At 38.7% G+C, this 20,045-nt stretch overlaps 1 protein-coding gene across 8 annotated transcripts in view; it reads left to right on the plus strand.

The window, feature by feature from the left end:
• ZBTB38 (zinc finger and BTB domain containing 38) overlaps positions 1 to 20,045 on the plus strand; it is a 51,041-nt gene that overhangs the window by 9,671 nt on the left and 21,325 nt on the right. For 2 of the 8 annotated variants that reach the window (XR_006018436.1, XR_006018439.1), the window contains exon 4: positions 17 to 2,973. The gene's annotated coding sequence lies outside the window, so the exon portion shown is untranslated. Of the gene's footprint in view, positions 1 to 16; positions 2,974 to 3,038; positions 5,519 to 11,571; positions 11,743 to 16,044; positions 16,113 to 16,779; positions 17,270 to 18,032; positions 18,170 to 20,045 lie in introns of those variants that run through there. The other 6 variants (XM_042042519.1, XM_042042520.1, XR_006018437.1 and 3 more) reach the window with 6 other exon arrangements.

Consider the following 20,045-nt stretch of genomic DNA (forward strand, 5'->3'; position numbering starts at 1 on the left):
TGCTTTTATTTTACAGGACCTGGGAGTTGCCTTTAAAGATCATGAACACTTTTAATAATTCATCAGAGGGAAAATGCTCAGTATCGTACATATAGAAAATGTAGTAAAAACCATTCCTTTAAACAGATGATTACATTGTTATTACTTCACTTAGGTTGCTAATACCAGAGATAGTTTGAGAATGCTTTCAAATGAAGAAAGAAGTGCAGTATTTTCTCCTGTGCCATGACCTGCTCTGTTGTTCCCTCTTCTGTGACTTTGGCGCAATCTGTTAAACAGTACAAATACTTAATGTGAGAACTCCACAATTTGTAATATGGACAATGTTTGAAGTACAAGGAGAAAGTGGCAGAAGACGTTTTCCTTTGATGGCACTTCACCAGTATCTTGCTGAATATGCTGAGCTTCGTAGTATTTAACACCGGTGCACTCAATGAAACACCAAGTCATCATTTGTGCTTGGATTATAACAAAGCTTAAAGCTATTTGCCTATTACTTACAGAAGGCAAAAAAGAAACACCTCAAGATACATTCAAAAGAGAATCTCGTGGCCAACTCTGCCTGGAGCTACTTTTGTCAGAGCAGCTGGAATTGTTTTAATTGTAGTTCATATAATCATCATTGTAATTGACTACTGCCTCTTCTGCAGAGAAGAAAAACATGATGGCCATTCAAATAGCTAAAATAAAAAGGCCAGAAAAACTATCAATATTCATGGACTGCAGTTGAGTTTGCTACTTCTGATAAAAGCTGTTAGAAGACACCTTAAAAACTATTTTACAACCCTTCTTATTTTGTTATTTGCCCTGTGTTTTAACATTGTGGTTTATGGTCAGTGAAACAAAGAGCTGCAAACCAAGCCATTCAACAGGCAAATACTTGGTGCACGTACTCACCACATGCAAACACTAAAGACACAGCAGCTATTTAGTTTGCTGAGTTAGGTGCATGATCTTACATGTAAAACTCTAACTTTCCACCTTCTAAGAAATTATGATTGTCAGCACTGTAAAATAAAAAAGAAAGTCTTAGATACTCCTGCACAAAGTGTTTTTATGACACTGTTTTCATATCCTCGTTATTATGACCCTACTACTATGAAGCTTGCTATGAAACAAGATCAAGCAGAAGAAAGAATATGACTTGGCATGTGAAAATGCTGCAAGTTTGCCAAATGAAATCTAAAACAGGATTTATTTTAAAAGAAATGAAAACCTACTTTCACTGGTAGTAAAAATGATGATTATAGAGAATACAATGGAATCCATCTGAAGGTAACTATTGTTAGATAGGAAAGTAACAGCAGTAGAGTAAACTCCAGTTACAGTCTTTCCAAATGAAAAATCAATTTGCAGAATCAAGTTTCAGAATAGTTTTTAGTATCTGAAAAGATGTACACTATTTTGTCTTTATTCATTACATTTAAAACACTGAAGTTTTATTAAGATTTTAGTGAACTACCATGTTTTTGGTGAATTTGTCCATTTTACTGTTGAATTCTGAAATATATCAAAAATAGGAATACTAATTCTTTTTGTTTATGTATTTAAAGCAATGCATTATTGACCTAAAACCGCCGATACACTGTTCTTGTAGGACCACTAAAATTGCTGTACTTGAAGGAAGGACATGCATATTTTTTTACCTCTTGCTTCCCCATTTTCACTGTATGCCCTGGAAAGTCTAGAGGTTGCCTTTTAGAGTAAGGTAAAGCTAATTAAATCTTTTGGGATTTATTTTTAGAGAGGCTACGTAGACATAGAAATCTGAAAAACTAGAATAAGTGTTAATTGAAAATTTTTCCAGCATTGTCAATCCCAAAAGATCATTCATAAGTACATACACCAGAAAATGAATTGACAGCTTTTAAATGATTATAAAACTAAAGGAAAGTAAATCTGGTGTTCATTTGCCTTTTAATGTTTAACTTCTCAGGGTATGTTGGTTTTAGCTTTGATATATATCTGTGAAGCTAAAAATTATTTTAAAATAAATGCTAATACATTTCCTACTAATAGGATCCCAAAATCCTATCCCAAAATGCTGTGATTAGAAAAAAAGTTACATTGTACTTCAGGGTAAAATTTCAGTAACTGCTGCATTACTGTACCATTCACTACATATTGACATGCACAACTTGTGACATTTAAATTTGAAAGCCGTGGCGTTGTGTACATGGTCTTATTTTTGCAGCTTTAACAAGCAGATGAAAAAGAAGGAGAAAACCCTGCTTATTTAGCACTGAGTTTAGATGAGCCAATGAGATCCCTCTTTGTAACCTGAAGTACAAAAAAAAAAAAAAAAGGGAAGTATAAGCCCAACCACTTGCCAATTTCTTCTGTGGTCAGGCAGTAGATAAGCTGTTTGCAGCCTGCCCGTTGTTTTAGCTTATCACCGTCGTCATAAAGCACAGCACAGTTTGCACAGAGAGTAAAAACTAAAGCCAGCTGATAATGAGTTCCACTTTGGAATGAGCCCTGAATTTTAGGTATGATGGGAGAAAAAAGTTTTCTGCGTCACAGGATAGCACAGAGAACGATATCCAGGTAATGACTTGGGAAGCAGAACTGGCCTGAGGTTTGTATGTAAGCAGAGCCCTGCGCGGAGGCTGCTGCTGCCTGGAGCCGCCCAGCGCTGGCACTGGTGCCGTGCGCAGCCACCGCGGGGCCGGGGTTGGGCTGCTGTGCCCGGCCTTTCCGCCCGCTCCGGGGCCGCCTTGCTCTAGTGCTTGTTAAAATCAAGAGTTCAGTGAAGAAAACGTCACAGAATGTCAGGAACAACACAGGATGTCTGATCTGTACATTCACAACTCCTGAACAACTCTTCTAGAGATGTAAACATTGCAACATCACTGAATTGCTATGTAAAAATATGAAAACAAACTATATTAATACCATAGCTCCATGTTAGCAATGGAATTTAAAAATTATTTCAGACAAATACTAGAAAATAAAACTACTTTTAATTATTAATATTTTTTTCATCATAAATAATTTGAAATCTTGCTGCTTTTCTTATTTTACCCTGTTATGCCCAGTGTTGAATCAGAGGAGGAGAGAGACTAGAAGAGTCCTGCTACAGGGAGGTGGGGAAAGTCCAAGCTGACAGGTGGAAAAAAGTGCTGTCTCTGTGAAGACTGGAGTAACGTGGCCTGTTCTGAGTATCACTTAACTGCATTGCAAATACAGGACCAGATTTAGAATAACCGCAAACTGAAACCTGAATAGTGGTGGAAACAACCATCTCTACAAAATTCTGGTAACACAAGTTGAGCGATCGATGGGGTCTCTCTTCTGAGTGTCTTGTTCACAAGCACTTGTTGTTCTGGCAAAAAGCCCTAGGTCCTAGATATCAGGAAGCAGTTCTCAGTTTTCCCTTTCTATGGCTTCTTTGGAGTTACAGGCGCAGGAGCAGATGGTCTGAAGTTCAGTCACTAATGCAGAATTATGGTGGCTGTTATAAGAATAGTAATTTTGGTATCTTTTAAAGGCAGAGTTTGCAGTTAAATTAAATTCCAGTTGATAAGCCTTTAGATAATACCAGATTTTATGCAGTTTAATCATAGTGAGATGATTATAGACCACAAGCTAAGCAACCAAAGACCTTCTCAAAGAAATATGCTCAGCATGTTGTATTTAACAAGATACTAAATATTCCAGAATCATCAAATCCTTTTCTCCAATAGAGCTCCTCCTTATAAAAGTAAGAGGTAATGCCAGTGGAATCTTTGTCAAGTAGGCAAAAGCTAGTGAGGGATGTAACTAATTTCTGACTTTCTCCTTACCCCTCATGAGAGCTCTAAAAAGCTCTCTTAAGCTACTTTCACTTTGTTGTGTTTTTATGTTTTAAATGCACAATGCAGAATACACTATTTTGTCCCTGCTCTTCCTCTGCATTTGTAAAATGGACACTGGTTTGTTTTATAGAAGCAGAGAACCTCAAAGAGCAGCAGCAGCCAACCTGCTCACCCACAGTGAGTAACCACCGGCTAAAAAACAGCTGAGAACTGCATGCTGTGTAGAAAAGACACACGGAAACCAATTGTCTTTGTGGTGATCCTTTTCCCTTCAGTGGATTATGATTGGTATTGCTGATTAATTTGTATATTCTTCACTGTTAATAGAGAGGATATCTTCTGATAATTTATACAGAGGATTTCAGAGTGGTGACGGCTGTTGGTGGTTATCATTTCAGAGAATGTAGACAGGAACACCTTGGAGTGTATCTTCAGGGTTGCCTTCTGTGGTGGTGCATCCTCCCCCACTCCATGGGCCACACTGTCATCTCAGAAACACCAGTTAAACCTTGGCCTTGATGAACAGCACCTGGACTAAGCTCCTCTTGATCTTACCAGAAACACTGTTGGCTCCTGTTTTTCAAAGAATAGCCTTGGAAAATTATTTTTCATGCCTCAACTTGCTTGGAACAACATTTTTATTATCAAACTTTAAATGAAAGTCACTGACCCTAATTGTGTCCAGGATGGAAAATTACTATGACTAAAGCCAAGTCTCCTGCAACCCAGTGGTCCTAAGTGAGACCCTTTGAGCTCTCCTGGACCACAGCAGGCTGTGCCCAGCCTCTTCCCCGGAGTGAGACATGCATGGAGCAGGTGAACTCTCAAGTTTGCTGTACTTGGAGTACCTCTGCCAAATACTGCCAACGTATCAAGGGAACACTCATTTGTGACACCTTCACAACAGATGTTCTACAGTCCTGCAAAGCTTTTCAACACTTTCTAAGAAGGTCTCTCAGGCAATGTGGTTCTGCCCACATGTAAAGATAGGTTGGGATATTTTACACATGTGGATTGAAAACAGTGATTTGGTCTAAACAGAGATTTCACATCAGTTTAATAGGGCAGCAGATAAATTCTCTTCCATAGGAGCTGACATCTGCCAGCAGTAACTGCAATCATGGGATTGGTTTTCCAAATTTTAGATTTTTCAGGAGAAAGCATGCTTTTACGTGTGTTTTTACCTTTTTCGTGTTCCTACTCAGACATAAAGCTGGCATCAAGTATCATGAGTATTCTCTCTCAGTGTCTTCAAATCAAAAGATGATAGGTTTAGGTGATACATCCTGTTTTCTGTATTTGCAAGCACAGTGAGTGGTCAGGTCTCTGACAGTGAAGCACTGTGCTTTTCAGTGCATTTTTCATTGATAACAAAAATCCTGGAAATCAAGTTATGCCCTTGCTGGTATCTGCTCAGTCTGGCTTCCTAGACCTAGAGCCCAGGACCATACCGACTTCATGGAATTTGCAGTGATGTAACAGTTTGAAATTCAGCTTGAGAAAAAAATGAAATACATTCTCAGCTGAGTAAAGAGAAGTTGGACTTTCATTATTACTTTCCAAAACAGATTCCCTCACAGTTAGATGTTTCCAACAAAACTGGTTTGCACATTGCTGGAAAAAGATTTTGTGATCATGTTTTGCTTGTATTGTTCTGCTTTGTCAGTGTGGTTCAGAACACAAAGGCTATTGTTTAAAAAAACCATGAATGTTAATTTGCATTCCATTGCTGGGTTATTACACAGAGTGTGGAAAAAAAACAAGCTCTGATTCAAAAAAAAAAAAAAAAAAGAAAGACATTGTTTCTTTTTCCCTTTCTTCTTCCTTGTGACTGGTTCTCCTTTATTTTAATGTTTCTGGCCCAGACTATGCTCTTAGAGACAGTGAGTGTCTTCTAGTACTTGTAGGCCACCACAGCGGTGTCTATAGAATAGACTATTTCAGCTGGGAGGGACCCACAACAACCATCTAGTCCAGCTTCATATAGATCACCTAGCAGAGATATACAAAGTAAAAACTTAATTCCATAATGATGTTTGTGAGCAGTGACACTTGCAATACACCTGCTCTTATATTAGGAGGTAATTGCAGTCTGAAAATTCCTATCTGTACTATTCCAGAAGACTCTGAGTGTAGCTTCACAAGTGGGCATAGACTCCACTTTGACCACACTGCCACATACCATCGTCTATTGATTCTCAGCCCTGAGCCACACATTCCAGCCACCTCTGCCACAGCAGTGTGGGGAAATAACCTTACCAAAAGAGGATTGGTTTCCTCCTGAGCTGGTCTGACTCCACATGCAGCCTCACAAGCACTAAGGCTAGAATGAGGAGAGTGGGAGGAACAGGACACAAGGAAGAGGAAAGAATAAGACTGTCAGGACCCTGATGACACTAAGAAGCCTTTATTGGCCTCCCCCACAGCCCTACCCGTGGGCCCAGAGGCTCTGTTTACGTTCAGTACCTATTTATACCACAGCCATACCTGTGCCTGTGTATGTAGGTCCTGTTGATCTAGGCATTGTGGACTGTTCTGACCTCAGACCTATGGACTGACTTCCCAGCCTGACCTAGGCTCTCTCCTGTCACTGTTGTCCTGCCTGGGGATCACAAGGCTGGGCCACTTCCTGGCTTGACCTCAGCTCTGCTCTGGCATCACAGACCTGCCTGTCAGTCACAGGTCTGTGTCTGACCCTCACCTGCAGACTGACTTCTCAGCCTGACCTTGGACCTGCCTCATTGTCATGTACTTTCTTGATGACCTGGTTTGACCCTGGCTACCATCCTTAGCCTGCCCTGCTCCCTTACGTCACAACAGGAGGAGGGTGTCTAGTGAGCTACCTGCTCTGCTTGCTGCCACCTATCTCCCTGTCCCTAGGGAGCAGCCAGCCTTGACAAGGACCAGGCACTGGGAGCAGTGTAGTCTCTGCCAGGCTCCTACCAGTTTAAACGAATTACAAGGCAGGTACAAGGAAGGTGGTGTCAGTTCTTCCAGGAGCTGCTTCCCAAAAGAAGCAGTCATGCCACTTCCCCAGCCACAGGTTATTTGTTCCCACCCCTCTTCCCTGTGCCAGCACAAGTGTTTGCACAGCAAGGCAGTGAACCAGGACAAACAAAAGTGATGCAGCTGGTTCTTGAAGGAATGGACTTAACCGTTTACCTGGGTCAAGAACAAGCACCTCGTGTTGAGAAGAGTGGCTGACACAGCCTCAGACTCAAGTGTTTGTGGAAACCTGGAAGATCACCAAGATTAGGGATTTTACTGTGATCCCACCAGGTCTGGGATCCCAGGAATTTGTGTGATTTGCCTGGGCTGAAGCAAGCAATTGTGCATCTTCCTTTCTGTTACTACCCAAACTAGCTCAGCTATGAAGGTGCTGCTGTAATTACATCCTGCAACTAGCAATGTAGATGGATCTGTGGTTGTTTAGGTCTTTCTTATATAAGCAAAGCAACAAAAATATTCATCTAGACCCAAAGGTCCCGGGCTCAGGGTTTACTTTCAGTTCATACTGAACAAGGAGACGTCAAACCAGAAGTTTTCTGTGCCTGGCTCTGCCTGTTCAGTTGTGTGAGGTTGAGCCCCTTCAGTACTGATTGGCTGTTTTGGGCTCTTCTACTCCTCAGCATTTTGATTGTCCTTTCCAAATGTCATCTTCTGTCAGAATCAGCATGGAAGTAATGTCATGACTGGTATATCTGAACCAGCAGTGTTCAGATGTTAACTTATGGAATCCTTAAGGCACTAAGTGAAATCTCCAGGAAAAAGCTCCCACCACTGACCATACTGCTAGCAGGGAAGATTGTGGTTAGCTGGAAATGGAGAATAAGCTTGTGCTGCAGTTGATTTGCTTATGTCTGTAGTGTTCAGCTCCTATGTTACACTAATTTAATTTTTATTAAATGAGGAAGAAGGGAAAGTTTTCATATAAACTTTTCATAAAAAGACAGAACTGCCCAGTAAATAAAAGGCATATTCAGAATAAGCAGGTAAGAAACCTTTAAGAAGATTAATGAAAAGAGAAGATGGTAATCACTAAAAAATTTCTTCAGAGGAAAATACCTTTCATTAATTACTAGTTACTCCCTGTTGGATATTCATAAGAGAACATTTGCTTTCTTCTGCTATTAATGATGACAAGTCTGTTAAGGACTTAATTAAAATTATTTGTTTCGGGACTAACAAGATACATTTGCAGAAAGATTGTGATATTCTAGAAACTGATAAAGTTTCAAAATGTATCAAATATCATGGGCATATTGGGAATCATTGAAAAGGCAGTCTAAAGAGTGGTAAAACCAAGCAGGCACACAGAACAAACTACCAGTGTTAAGTAAGTAGCAAATGATGAATGGTACAAAGGGTGGAAGAAAGGCTAAGGATTATTTTTGTCTGAAATAGAGTCTCTGATGCTTGGTAAAGATGCAATTTTGTTGCACCTCTTTTTATGAGCTACAGTAAATCAGACTAAGATTAATGAGTGCCAGATTAAATGTTTTCCAGGATATTCAATACTAAAAGGAAGCCAAAACAGCTTTTAAATGTTTGGTTGGTTTGGTTTGTTTGTTTGTTTTTTTTTTTTCCCAAGAGCTGAAAGTATTGAAGGAAATTGGAATGGTACTTGGAAAGACATTTTATTATTTTAACTGTTTTGTCCTCCTTTCTATATCCAGCATGATGTTTTAAAGAAAGTGGATACAGTTATGCTGTCCTCTTTTTTGAAGTCATAATTGATGTGAATAACACAGATGACTGATTCAGGCCTCATGGCCATTATTTAAAATACTCTCCTACTTTTAGGTATGTACTTGAGTAAACCAACATAACCAGTAAGAAATTCTTGGTGTTTATATGAATGATCTTGCAAAGGTCCAGTGAGGATTTCAAAGTAAAAGAACAAATGAAAGAAATTTACCTGCTGTAAGTCCACAGCAACACTATTTCCTTACTGGTGAACACTTCCTCACAGCAATTACGTCATGGTTTTGGAAGTCTTTTATAATGCTTGTATCTGACATCCCACTTGCATTTGTCTGTCAACAATTCTGGGTTGGAATAACCCCCTTGTGCACGTGGTTCTGGGTTCTATTCCTGAGTGAATCACTTAACCTCTCTGTCTTTTTCTCTTCCCATCCATAAAATTAGCATAATAATACTAATTCATCACAGGCTATAGTTAGGCTCAATTAATGTTTGTAATGATCTCTGAGATTGTTGGATAAAACATGCTGTAAAAGTGTATTATTATTGTTAATAGAGCCTTTTGTACTTTGGCACTCTAATAAAGCACTACCATTGCTCACCGGCTCCTAAAATTTCATTGAAACTCCTAAGGACTTAATGGGATACAACTTTCTGTTAGTATGTCCATTTATCTTCCTGACTCATTCAAACCATCAGAACAGTTTCAGTTCTGCGAATGGAAGAGCTGTGGAGTTTGTGCAGAGAAAAAATTACGTAATTTTGTAAATGATCTAGGACTGAAAGCTTTTTAAACAGGCCCTCATTTACACTGACCTCAGTTCTGGCTGAACTAGTTCAGACTGCAGAGAGCTGTGATTTGTAGAACAACTTTCTTAAAATGAGGTACCTGTCTGGTCAGGACAATAAATAGTCATAGCTGTGGAAATTATGGCAGTGGAAGAGAGTGGGAGTAGACAAATCTCTATCTATACCATTGGAGGAGAAGATCAGGAGTCTGGGGTTCATAGTTACTGCTTTTGGTCTTGGTTACACATACCAGGTTAACAGTTGGAAGACAAAGGCTTAGAACTCCCCTCCCATTTGTCAGGAGCAGAGGAAGAAATGAAGGAACAAGATTCACAGCTGGACTAGTTGGGAGAAATTGTTTGAGATCTATTGGCCTGAAAGAGCAGCCCATGTTTAGCAGCATAATGGACAGCTGAGCTCAAGCATGTGAGCCTGAAATGGATTTGTTGGTTGCATTGGTTCTACATTTGTAAGATTATTTGGAGCTGTGAGACAGTTATCTATACGCATGGGTTTTAAGCAGTGAGATTACTCTGTTATGCGACATTTTATTTTATCAAATGCTAAACAGCTTTTGTGGGACTTCAAGTATTTTCTCTTCTGCTGACATTCTTCAGCTTCCTACCTCTGCTTGTTCTGGTACTTGAATTATTCACAATTGATTTCTTACTATTTTTAATAATGAGAAATGTGTGTTATTCTCGTCTTGTTTGTTCTTCAAAGTAGCTGGACAGTCCCTACTAAAGCTTTATGGAAAAAAAAAAAGCAATAATTGAGATTGTCATAGGTTAGCAAGCATAGTCCCGGAAGGGACGTCCTTGCTAAGGGGTGCTTACAGTTTCCTCTGGGAACTGACAGAACCTATCAGCTGGCCAGTTTGAATATGGACAATTCTCTAAGCCACTTAAAGTTGTGATCACCTCTGTGATCCACATTTAAGAATAGGCAAACTCCCCCTCCAAGCTCTCTCTCGTTTCCGGCGCTGGCACAGGTGGCTGCAGGCCCCGTGTGGGGGCCAGCGGGCCCGGCCAGGCCCTGCTTGGGCCAGGCCGGGCCGGGCCACGGCCATCCTGGAGCCATGGACCTGTTCCAGCCATGGAACCCCCCCCCACTGCCTTGCCGTGGGCAGCCGGAGCAGCTCGGCTCTCCCCCCTCTCCACTGCGATAAGAAAAATACAACATTCCAGCTGCAAAGCTGCAAGGCCGAGGTGAGATTAACCCTTTTATTGCTGTGAAGAGCTGAAAACCTGAGGGAAGAGAGAGAGGAGATGCTTAAAGCTGAAATTCTGTTGTGAAGCTATGATATATCAGAGTATCCTGTTGTAATTTCATGAAGATATGGGGGGTGGAGTGTTCAATTCGTGAGCAAAAGCACCTGCGCTGAGATAGGCAGATGCTGACGCAGCTGTAATTTCATGAGAAGTTTGGACAGGGAGAGATGAACCAGATGAGGACTTTTGCTCCGAACGGGAAAGGAGAAAACCTCAGTCCGTAGAGATGCTCCCAGAGATAGTCCTAAAGATGAAGATGATGAAGACCCTTTGCTCCCAGGGAAGGAGAAGGGCCTCTGTTTTTGTTTCTGAACGGCTCAACCTTAAAATTGTACCCCAAAAAAACTTCAAGAGTGGACCCTCGAAAGCAGTTGCGGGAAAAGCTGCAAGTCGGGGGAAAGGACTCACACGCAGGCAGAGAGACTCCTCTTCCTAAATGGACTGAACAATATTTGGAAGTGGGCGGCTGTCTCGTTGTGATAATGTTTTCATAGCATGAGCAAGAAGAGACTTCTCTCTCTAAATGGACTGAACAAGGTTATTATGGAAGTGGTAAACAGACTGAACATCTCAAGGGTTGTCTTTTCACATTGTCAGTGGGAGAAGGGAGGAAGGTGGGGGGAGGAGGAGAGTTCTGAAGGTGGTATAATTTTTTTTCTTCTTTTAGGTCTGTTAATAAACTTCTTTATATTCTTTCAAGTTTGGTGCCTGTTTTGCATTTCTCCTAATTCTTATCTCACAGCAGATAAACAGTAATGAGTATTTTGGACCAAACCACTACATATTCACAGACTGATTCTTCTAAAAGTCATATGTTCCAGAAGTATCTTTAATCACTTGTTTATAAAAGAATTTTTTTTTGTGATTTGAAAATGTAAAATGGCTGAATAGATTTTATGTTGACTACTTTGAGAAACTTCCGTTTTTTCCAACCTAACTTTTATTGCCCTTGTCTACTGTCTAGTATTACTAAGGATGATTCAGATAAAATGACTGTAATCTCTCTGCAGGATTTTGTGTGATTCAGTGAAGCCTCTTTCCATATCAAATCTTTGAGTCTGTTTCTCTAAAAGAAAAGTTTGCCCCTTAAAACTGGAAGAGAAGAAATAGGTGATGTGAACATGGATAAGCTGATCAACAAAAGCGAGTTGTGCTGTTTTGTACAGAGAAAAATAAAATTGGTAAGAACATAGTAAATTGTTAAAACTACAGTACTTACATTCACCAATCATGTGAATTAGCCAGGAGTGATAAGAGACAGATATCTGAAACCTTTGTCATAGTGTCTGGCAGCAGTTTAGAAAGCAAGTAGGGCCTTAGGAAGTAGAATTAGATGGAGAGACCATGCTCGTCAGTAATTAAAACACTATTCAGAGAAAAAGCCACTTGTTATTGCTAATTACTGTGAGTGTCACGTTATACAGAAATACAAAAATACAACTGTAAAGGTGACTGCAAATATCTGTAAAGCTATCACTTTCTTCAGATTCCATGGACAATTCTACAGTTTTTAAAGACATTCACTTTGCCATTTGTTTACAGTGAATCTCAGGTGTTCTATCCTTAAAAATTTTATAGTTTATAGAGTACCAGACTATAAGTGGCTGTTAGAAGCATTTTTCAAAAAAACATCCAGCACCTCAATTTGTCTTAATACATGACATGTCTGCAATCCTTCAGTGTAGGAAAACCTATGCTTTTTTTAAATGCATATTCATAACACATTGATATGATGGAGTATCTCTGAATACATTTCATAATATTCAGTTACTTGCTATTTTTCTAGATTTTATAAAAGGAATTGCCTTTAAATGCTGCTCTGCTTTAATTCAGTAGTGCTGGAAAAATCTCCATCTAACAGGAACAGCAGGAGTCTAAACTTGCATCTTAGATCACTTAGATACTATTTTTGATGGCCTGTTTATATGAGTGTGACAATTAAAAATGAAAGTGTGTAAATCATTCACAGGATAACAAAGAACAACGGTTTTCTGTCCCAGCAAATAATGGCGGACTTTGTAGCCATACAGAGACACGGAATTGTGGGAAAGTCTGGGAAAACTGTCAGCACTCAACTGAGTTAGTCTGTATCCTTGGGGCAACTTAAGCTAGATGTGTACACAAAAGGAAGTCCAGGGCATGTTGGCCGGAGCAGGCATAAATGTGCTTTACTTTGGCTCTGGAAAAGCAAACTCTGGAGGTTCTACCATCAGTCCTTTTTTTCCTCCCCCTGCCTTGTTTTCTACATCCCAATAACAACTAGTGGAGGTTTCAGTACTGAAGAAGGCAACTTCTTCATGTAGGATGTAGCAGTAGGAGTTTGGATGGAAGGCATTTGAGCAGCAGGTTAATTACTAGGCTCAATGTCTGGGTATATGGATGCTTTCCTGAGTGTGTTAGGTCAGAGAACTTTAGTTCATGATAAAGGGTGTGGGTTTTTTTCTTTTCCAAAAGAACTCTTAATTTCAAGCTGAGGGCTCATCCACAGTGTGTTTTATGCAATGGCTCTAGTGGAATGAATAGACAAACATAATTGATGCAGCTAAATTCAGAGGCTGAAGGAGTTGTTCCAAGAGCAGGTTTGCTGAAAGGCTGTAGCCAGTTCTGGAATGTGCTTTTAGAAACACCCACCCTGGATTCCCAGCTGTGCTTCATGTCCCCTTGTCAATGCTTTGCAGGGATGGTATCACCAAACAGTTGACCACAGTTTCTTGAGGGTCGGGGCTGATTCTGTCCTTTGATTGCTGTGTGCTGCTCATTTATTTGACAAACAATTTTAAAGACAAAAGAAACAAAACTGTAAGTACTAAGGTGTGAATGAACCCAAGTGTATGTATGTTTGTTCATTCATTTATTAAGCATGTTCACTACTATTAAGCAGAAGTCCCACATGCAGCATGTCTTCTATATAGCTGGAGGCACAGTTTAGTCCCTTGGTCCAGCTTGGGCCTGTGTCAAAAAAAGACAGAAGTGAGATGATCCATATAAAACTAAAAGTGTTTGTCACTTTTTTCTCAAAGCCTCCTAGTCTTCCTCCAGATATTTACTGCTACAGGTTGCTGCTTGGCAGAGTTCTGAGACTATCAGACTGCCCTTAGAGTTTCCTTCTTAGGAAGACAAGGCGTGGCAATACTTTGAGACAAAAATCAGTAAAGTTTTAGGGACTTTAAGTGAGTCTTTCTTTCCACACTCTACCGCCTTTTGCCAAATGATCGATGTGGAGGACTATGACTTTTCCTCTGAAAAACCATATACCACAAGGAGGATGCTCAATATAAAGTGATGTTGGAACTCTTCACTCCTCACCAGTTTTGATAAGCTATAGTATGTGAGGAGAGATAAGACGTTGTTGCACTCAAGTGGTGATAAATAAAGGAAGAGGAAGCATGTTTACAAGTAGGATGCTTGAAAGTGGGAAAGGCTGCAACACAAATGGCCTGTGAGATCCAGCATAGATACCAGAAATAGGCTCACTTTAAGCTGACTGAATTCAGAACCAACACAAGCTTATAGCATGGACAGAGATAGTCCTGACCCAGCAGACACAGGGAGTTTTGACGTAAGGAATCCAGTGAGACAGTGCCTTGGAACTGTAACAGTTTAGGCACAAATCATGTTAGACTTAAATCCAAGTTGCTGACTGAGAGGTAACATACAATATTAATATATATGTCTACCTTGAAAAATTGGACTTACTTTGTGCAACATACGAATGCAATTTTTAGAATTTATTTATTTACTATGGCATGTATTTTGCAACTGTAGAAGGACTTAGAAACTGATTTCTGAGCTGAAATGATGTTGAGTCTGAAGCAAAATCATTGCAAATCTAAGCCTGGAAAACTATTACTAAGCACTGAAAATGGCCCATTAAAGAAAGAGGTATGCATAAAGATTTGGACAAGCTCACTTCCCTGTTCACTGTGAGATGTTTATTCCTCTGCTGCGTTCACTTCCAGCAGGTTTTTAATGTTTCTTAAATCACACAACCCAAATCACCTTGCTGTGTCTGCCCCAGAGCACTACTTCTCTGGGTGAATGAGAATGCTGACTTCAAGAATGCAGGAACAGATATATTTATTGTGAGACTCCACTGAAATCAGTCTTTTGCCGGAAATCATTGTCTTTAAACAAAACTACCACTTGCTTCTGAAATAATAATATCATACTTTAACAAACTGCTCCATATAGCCCAAATCTTCCCTTCTTGAAATCTATAGGAGCTTTGCCATGGTTTTAAACTAACATGACAATATATATTTGACTAAAGAGATGAACATAAATAAACCTCAAAATTAATCCATATTTAACATTTTTAAATTGGATATATGGTGGCATGTATATAATCAGACAGTTCATACTTTAAAAAGCTCAAAACAAACAAAAAATCTAAATAAAGGCTTGCTAAAATCCAACTTATTTCGTAATCATGCATTGGAATAGCAGTTGTTTTTGCTGGTCTGATCTGCCTTTCTGTTGGCTGGGTTCCTTTTCTGTGACAGATGTGCTATTTATGGAAGGGGATTCTGAATATTTTAAAGCACTGACTGTTAGGAACATCTCATTCCCGGCCTTTAAAATGAAAGAGAACAAAATGCCAAAAAACTTCACAAAGAAAAACCTCCACATTAAATAGATACCTATTTAATCATTTAAAAAGAAAGAAAAAGGGGGGAAAAAAGCAAAATTAGATTGTATATTTCTTAAAAAGAAGTGAATACATACGTACAGCAGCCTAGTTTTGGCTGTCCAACATTTTCTGATTTAATACAGTACTTGGTATTAGTCTCCACTTTTAAAAGGAGGTGCTCTTTTGAAGAAAAAAAAAATCATCAAGTGCACAGGTTCCTAGGGAAAGAATATGTGTTTGAAAATTTGGCTGCTTTCTTCCTCAGCCGTATTGGCAGGTCAAATGAAAGATAGCACTTCTCTGGACAAATCTGGCCTCACAAGGAGCTGTTTATTTCTGCAGTTGGTCAGAAACCATCTATATTTACTTATACATATGGTAAACAATGGTTACCTAAAGAAATCTTTCAGTGAAATATTTTCAGAGCTAACACGTTAATCTTCACAGTTCTGTTCTTGTGCTGGGTATCAGCTTGAGGTATTTGCAGGCAGAGAGATAAAGAACTGAGAGAAGTCACTGACATGGGGGGGGATTCTGCTCTCTAAACAGGTAGATCTTATGATTTGTTTTACTTCACCTGATGGTTAAGCCTTCTGGGAAGGTAATTCAGGTTATAGTAAACTGCAGCATGGTTCTCTCATTCTCCCTTTGGAGACAGAGTGACAATGAAAATAGCACCAGTTTTGCTTATTAGGCATTTTTTTAAAAAAATCAGATTGGCAGTTTTTGATGCTTCTCTCTTTGCATATTTTTCATTATACATGCAAAATATTTTATTGTATTTTTAAGTTTTGCAGATGATAACCCTTTTTTGAAATTTACACAAATCTAATTTCCACAATTACTCTTGCAGTCTCTGGAGAGGGTGATACCAATTTAACGTGTGCGGCTGAACAACGTGCATGCTATTAATCTCAGAAGGTAACAGAAAGACATTAAGTAGGTGATGTGAAATTTTTCTGTTATCATTATTGTTATTATTATCATTATATTTGCAGCTCTGGTTTTATATTTTAAATTTTTTTTTCTTAAAGACGACAGCACTTTAGTATCTGCATTGACCTCCATGATGTCAGAATGTCATTGTGCAACCGTAACTAAGAAAAGCTGCCGAGAAAAAAAAACAACAAAGGAGCTTTGTGTCTTCCAAAAACATGAGATGTGCATATACAATATGTAGCATTTTGGAATTTATACTGTGGTAGTGAGTTGTTGCTTTCAGTTTGATTAGACAATCATTGTTTCATTTTCCTTGCTTTGACAGTGAGTATGCTTGCACGCTGCTTAAGTCTTCTTAGTGTTATCTAGGTCAGCGTACTTAGGATAGCTTTTATGTTCTGTAAGTCTGACAGATACCATGCTTGACAGACATCAGCAGCAAATTTTGTTTTATTTGTTATATCTGAGGATAGAAAAATATCTTAAAACGAATCAGAATGGTATACCACATAGCACCTACTGTTTCTGCATTGCAGATATATTTAGCTCTAACACTGCTTGTGGTTAACAGGGTGTAGCGTAGACACAGACAGCTGATCATGCAGTCAGACCCGGTGCTTGTGTGGTTTGTCAATACTGCTCAGGATTCTGATGGACTGTAAAAGAGAGAAAACAGAAAGGAGAGAAAAAAAAATGTTTTATTTTTCTAAACATTAGACCTTTAGCTATGTTATTTTTGCTATCATTGGCTTTTTATTTTATTTTTTAATTCTGAAACTTAAAAATTAAGAAAGCACAGCAAATGCATCCAGGATTTAATATGTGCGACGTGAAATCTTTCTGCATCAAGAGGATGTTGCTGTAGTGGATGCAGCGTTTCTCCAATAAGCAAGAAGACTGGTTTTTTTTTCCTCGGCAGGCGACTCAGCCATTGCACAAGCAGATTTTGATAAGAGTTTGAAATGCCTACTACTGTATCGTTGTAGAATTTGGAGTTTGCTAACAGTGTTAGTGACTGGAGCTCATCTTGCATCACCAGTTGATGACAATTTTCTTTGTTCCCTCCCACCCAGTTGAACCAAGACTCTGTAGCTGATATGCAATGTCACTTACAACATTAATCAGATACTGCATTTAAGGTGAGCTGTCCCTTGCCTCCTCCCTTACCAGTGCTGTGCTGCAGTATGTATCTTACTCCTGCAAGCCTAAAATGGCAGGCAGGATTAACGTTGCTTGTGCTGTGTGCATGCTGTGTATTGAATTCATTATACTGTGCCTAGTGTCTCAAATGTGAGTATGTAAATGGTCTGTGTGCCATGCCATGCAGTAGTGAAGACTGGTTTGTGCTTCATTACAGGCTTAGATATTTGAGCATCACCTTAAGAATTCTTTTTTCATTTGCAATGTGGTGAGCTGTTAGCTTGTCATCACATTCAAACTACATTATTAGCCCTTGGAAAGGGAAAAAAAAAAGCAAACTGTGCTTCCAGATGGTGTCACCCTTTTTCTTCTTGCATTTACTGTAGTTTAAATAATGTATATTGTATTGTTAATTAATGTGAATATCGAATTAAAGCACTTGAAACTTACATATTTATTATGCAGGTAGGAGGCACGTCGAATCTATTTTTAACTCTTACGCAGTCCACGTTGTGCAATGGGCTTTGGTTGTCGAGTTTATATTTTCAGCTGTGATATCAATAGGTTGATTTTCAGTAAATGTGACAAGTGGCCTTTGCAGTGGTCAGCTTCAAGCTTTGAACCCTCTGAGGAGCAGAAAAAAAAAAAAAGCCAACTGTGTTTTGCAGTTTCGGAAAATCTTGGATGAGGACGTTTTTTTTTTTCCCCACTCCTGCTTTCCCTGTTGATAAACTCGGTTCTCCTGCTCATGGTCTATTCAAGCTGCTTCCCATCTGAATTTTGACAACTGCTTCTAAAAAATTATCAAGAAGACCAAGAATAGAACTTATCTCCATTGCTTTACATAAAAATGGCTGGGTGCATTGCCATGTTAACACTGCTCTAAGTGGTACATGCAGGTAGGTTGAGATTTGCATGTTTTACTGTTTTCTTGGTCAGTGTTGCAAGAACATGAAATGGGCTTTGGAATGTAGCTTTCAATTTTAAAATGTACTAAACTGTTAATGAAAACAACCTATATTAAATTGTTGGCTTCACATATTGGCATGACAATTACTCTTATCTGTTTTTTTAAAATCTGTTGTGAAAGTGGAGCAATCATGTCTGTTAAAATAATCATATGTACTAAGGGCGTGGCAACGCTTATGCAACAAAAGAATTTTTGAAAACCCTATTGATTCCATTACATTTTAAAGCTGACTATAAGCATTACTAAGCTTGCAGCTAAAAGGCAGAAATAAAAATTGAGGGAGATTAGAAAAAAGAAAAATATTTAAATTCTGTCATAAGCGGTTTTGTGTTTTGTGCGAAATATTAAATAGAGAAAAATATGCTTTAATGCTTATATTTTCAGTATTGGGTACAAACATAAAACTGCAGTATTTATTTTTATTTAAAGGTAGGAGAACTTTAAAGAGAGACATTGATATAGATGGCCCTGTCAGCTGAAACTGAGTATCAGTTCACTGAAATGTGTTTTACTTCACACACACAAAAAAATTACGAAATAAAAACTTAACAGCTTTAAGTACCAAAACCTGAATTTGGACATTAAGAATAACAATCATTATGAGTATTGTATTACTTACACCAACTTTTATAATATATTTGTTTCAGATTAATACTGGGCCAGAACCAGTTCCCTTGGCAACCAAATCTTTTTAAAAGGTTCAATTGTAGAGATGTAGAAAGATGTTATTCTCTTTAATAGCAATATCACAATGCAAATGGAAATGTTGCAGTTGTTTCCTCTGAGAATGTGATCTCACTTTATGTTTCCATGCGGATATCAGTTCTTAAACGATGCCATGTTTATAAAGCTGTACACACAAAAACCTGTTTTCCTCCTGGTTTGCATTGGTTGTTCCCAGAAATGTACCCTGGTTTCTTTTTTTAATATAGCCCAGCCTCGCATGTAGGTCAAGGTTTGTACTGTGTGTATATAAAGTAATAGTTTTATTATCACAAGTATAAAAATATCACTAAAATATTTAGCAGCTGACAAATGTAGACAATCAGAAGTATGTTTAAACCTTCTTCCACCTTTGCTGAATTCAGCCACAGTAATGCTAATAAACCTTTCTTTAAATAGTGGACCCATTCTGAAGTTCAGGTAAAGAACTATGTTTAAGCATGCTGCAAAAGAATACCTGTCAGACCTTAAACAAGCCTTTAGAGAATAAGCTCACTTGTGGTCTGTGGTAATTTGCAGACCTTATAGATTTTGCAAAATTTAAGTATTATAATTCTTTATTTCTATTTTTAGCTAATATTTTTTACAGTGCCAGTAAAGTTAAATATTATGTTTACCACAGGTAACTGCCTATACAGAATCAGATGGTACTGAATGTCTCCACTGAGCTTATAACGTAGTGTATCTCCTCATCGATCCCCTTTGTACGTGACTTGAGAAATTCTCACTACTGCAATGAGACTTTTGCAGCAGGGAAGCCATTTTCCTTTCATGTCCTTGACTTTAAAATGACTGAGTATATTTTGTGTGGAAGACTCAGCACTGAAAGTGAGTGCAGAGGAGGTATTTAGAAGCACAGCCAATTATCAATAACCTTGACAGTATGAGTTATATTAAACTAATTCTCATTTACTTCTAAATATACCAGTTCAGTGCATTCCAAATGAACAAAGTATAACTGTTCAGGAATATGACTTGTCATGTGTCATAATAGGCACATCATAAACATGACAATAAAACCATTTCATTCATAATTATAAGATTAATTTAATGCAGTGCAGTATTCCTCTGTTCCACCTAAA

Source organism: Corvus kubaryi, unplaced genomic scaffold, assembly GCF_017639235.1.
Source record: "Corvus kubaryi isolate FWS band 111438036 unplaced genomic scaffold, C.kubaryi_AGA036_p1.0 37397, whole genome shotgun sequence".
Taxonomy (NCBI): Eukaryota; Metazoa; Chordata; class Aves; order Passeriformes; family Corvidae; genus Corvus; species Corvus kubaryi.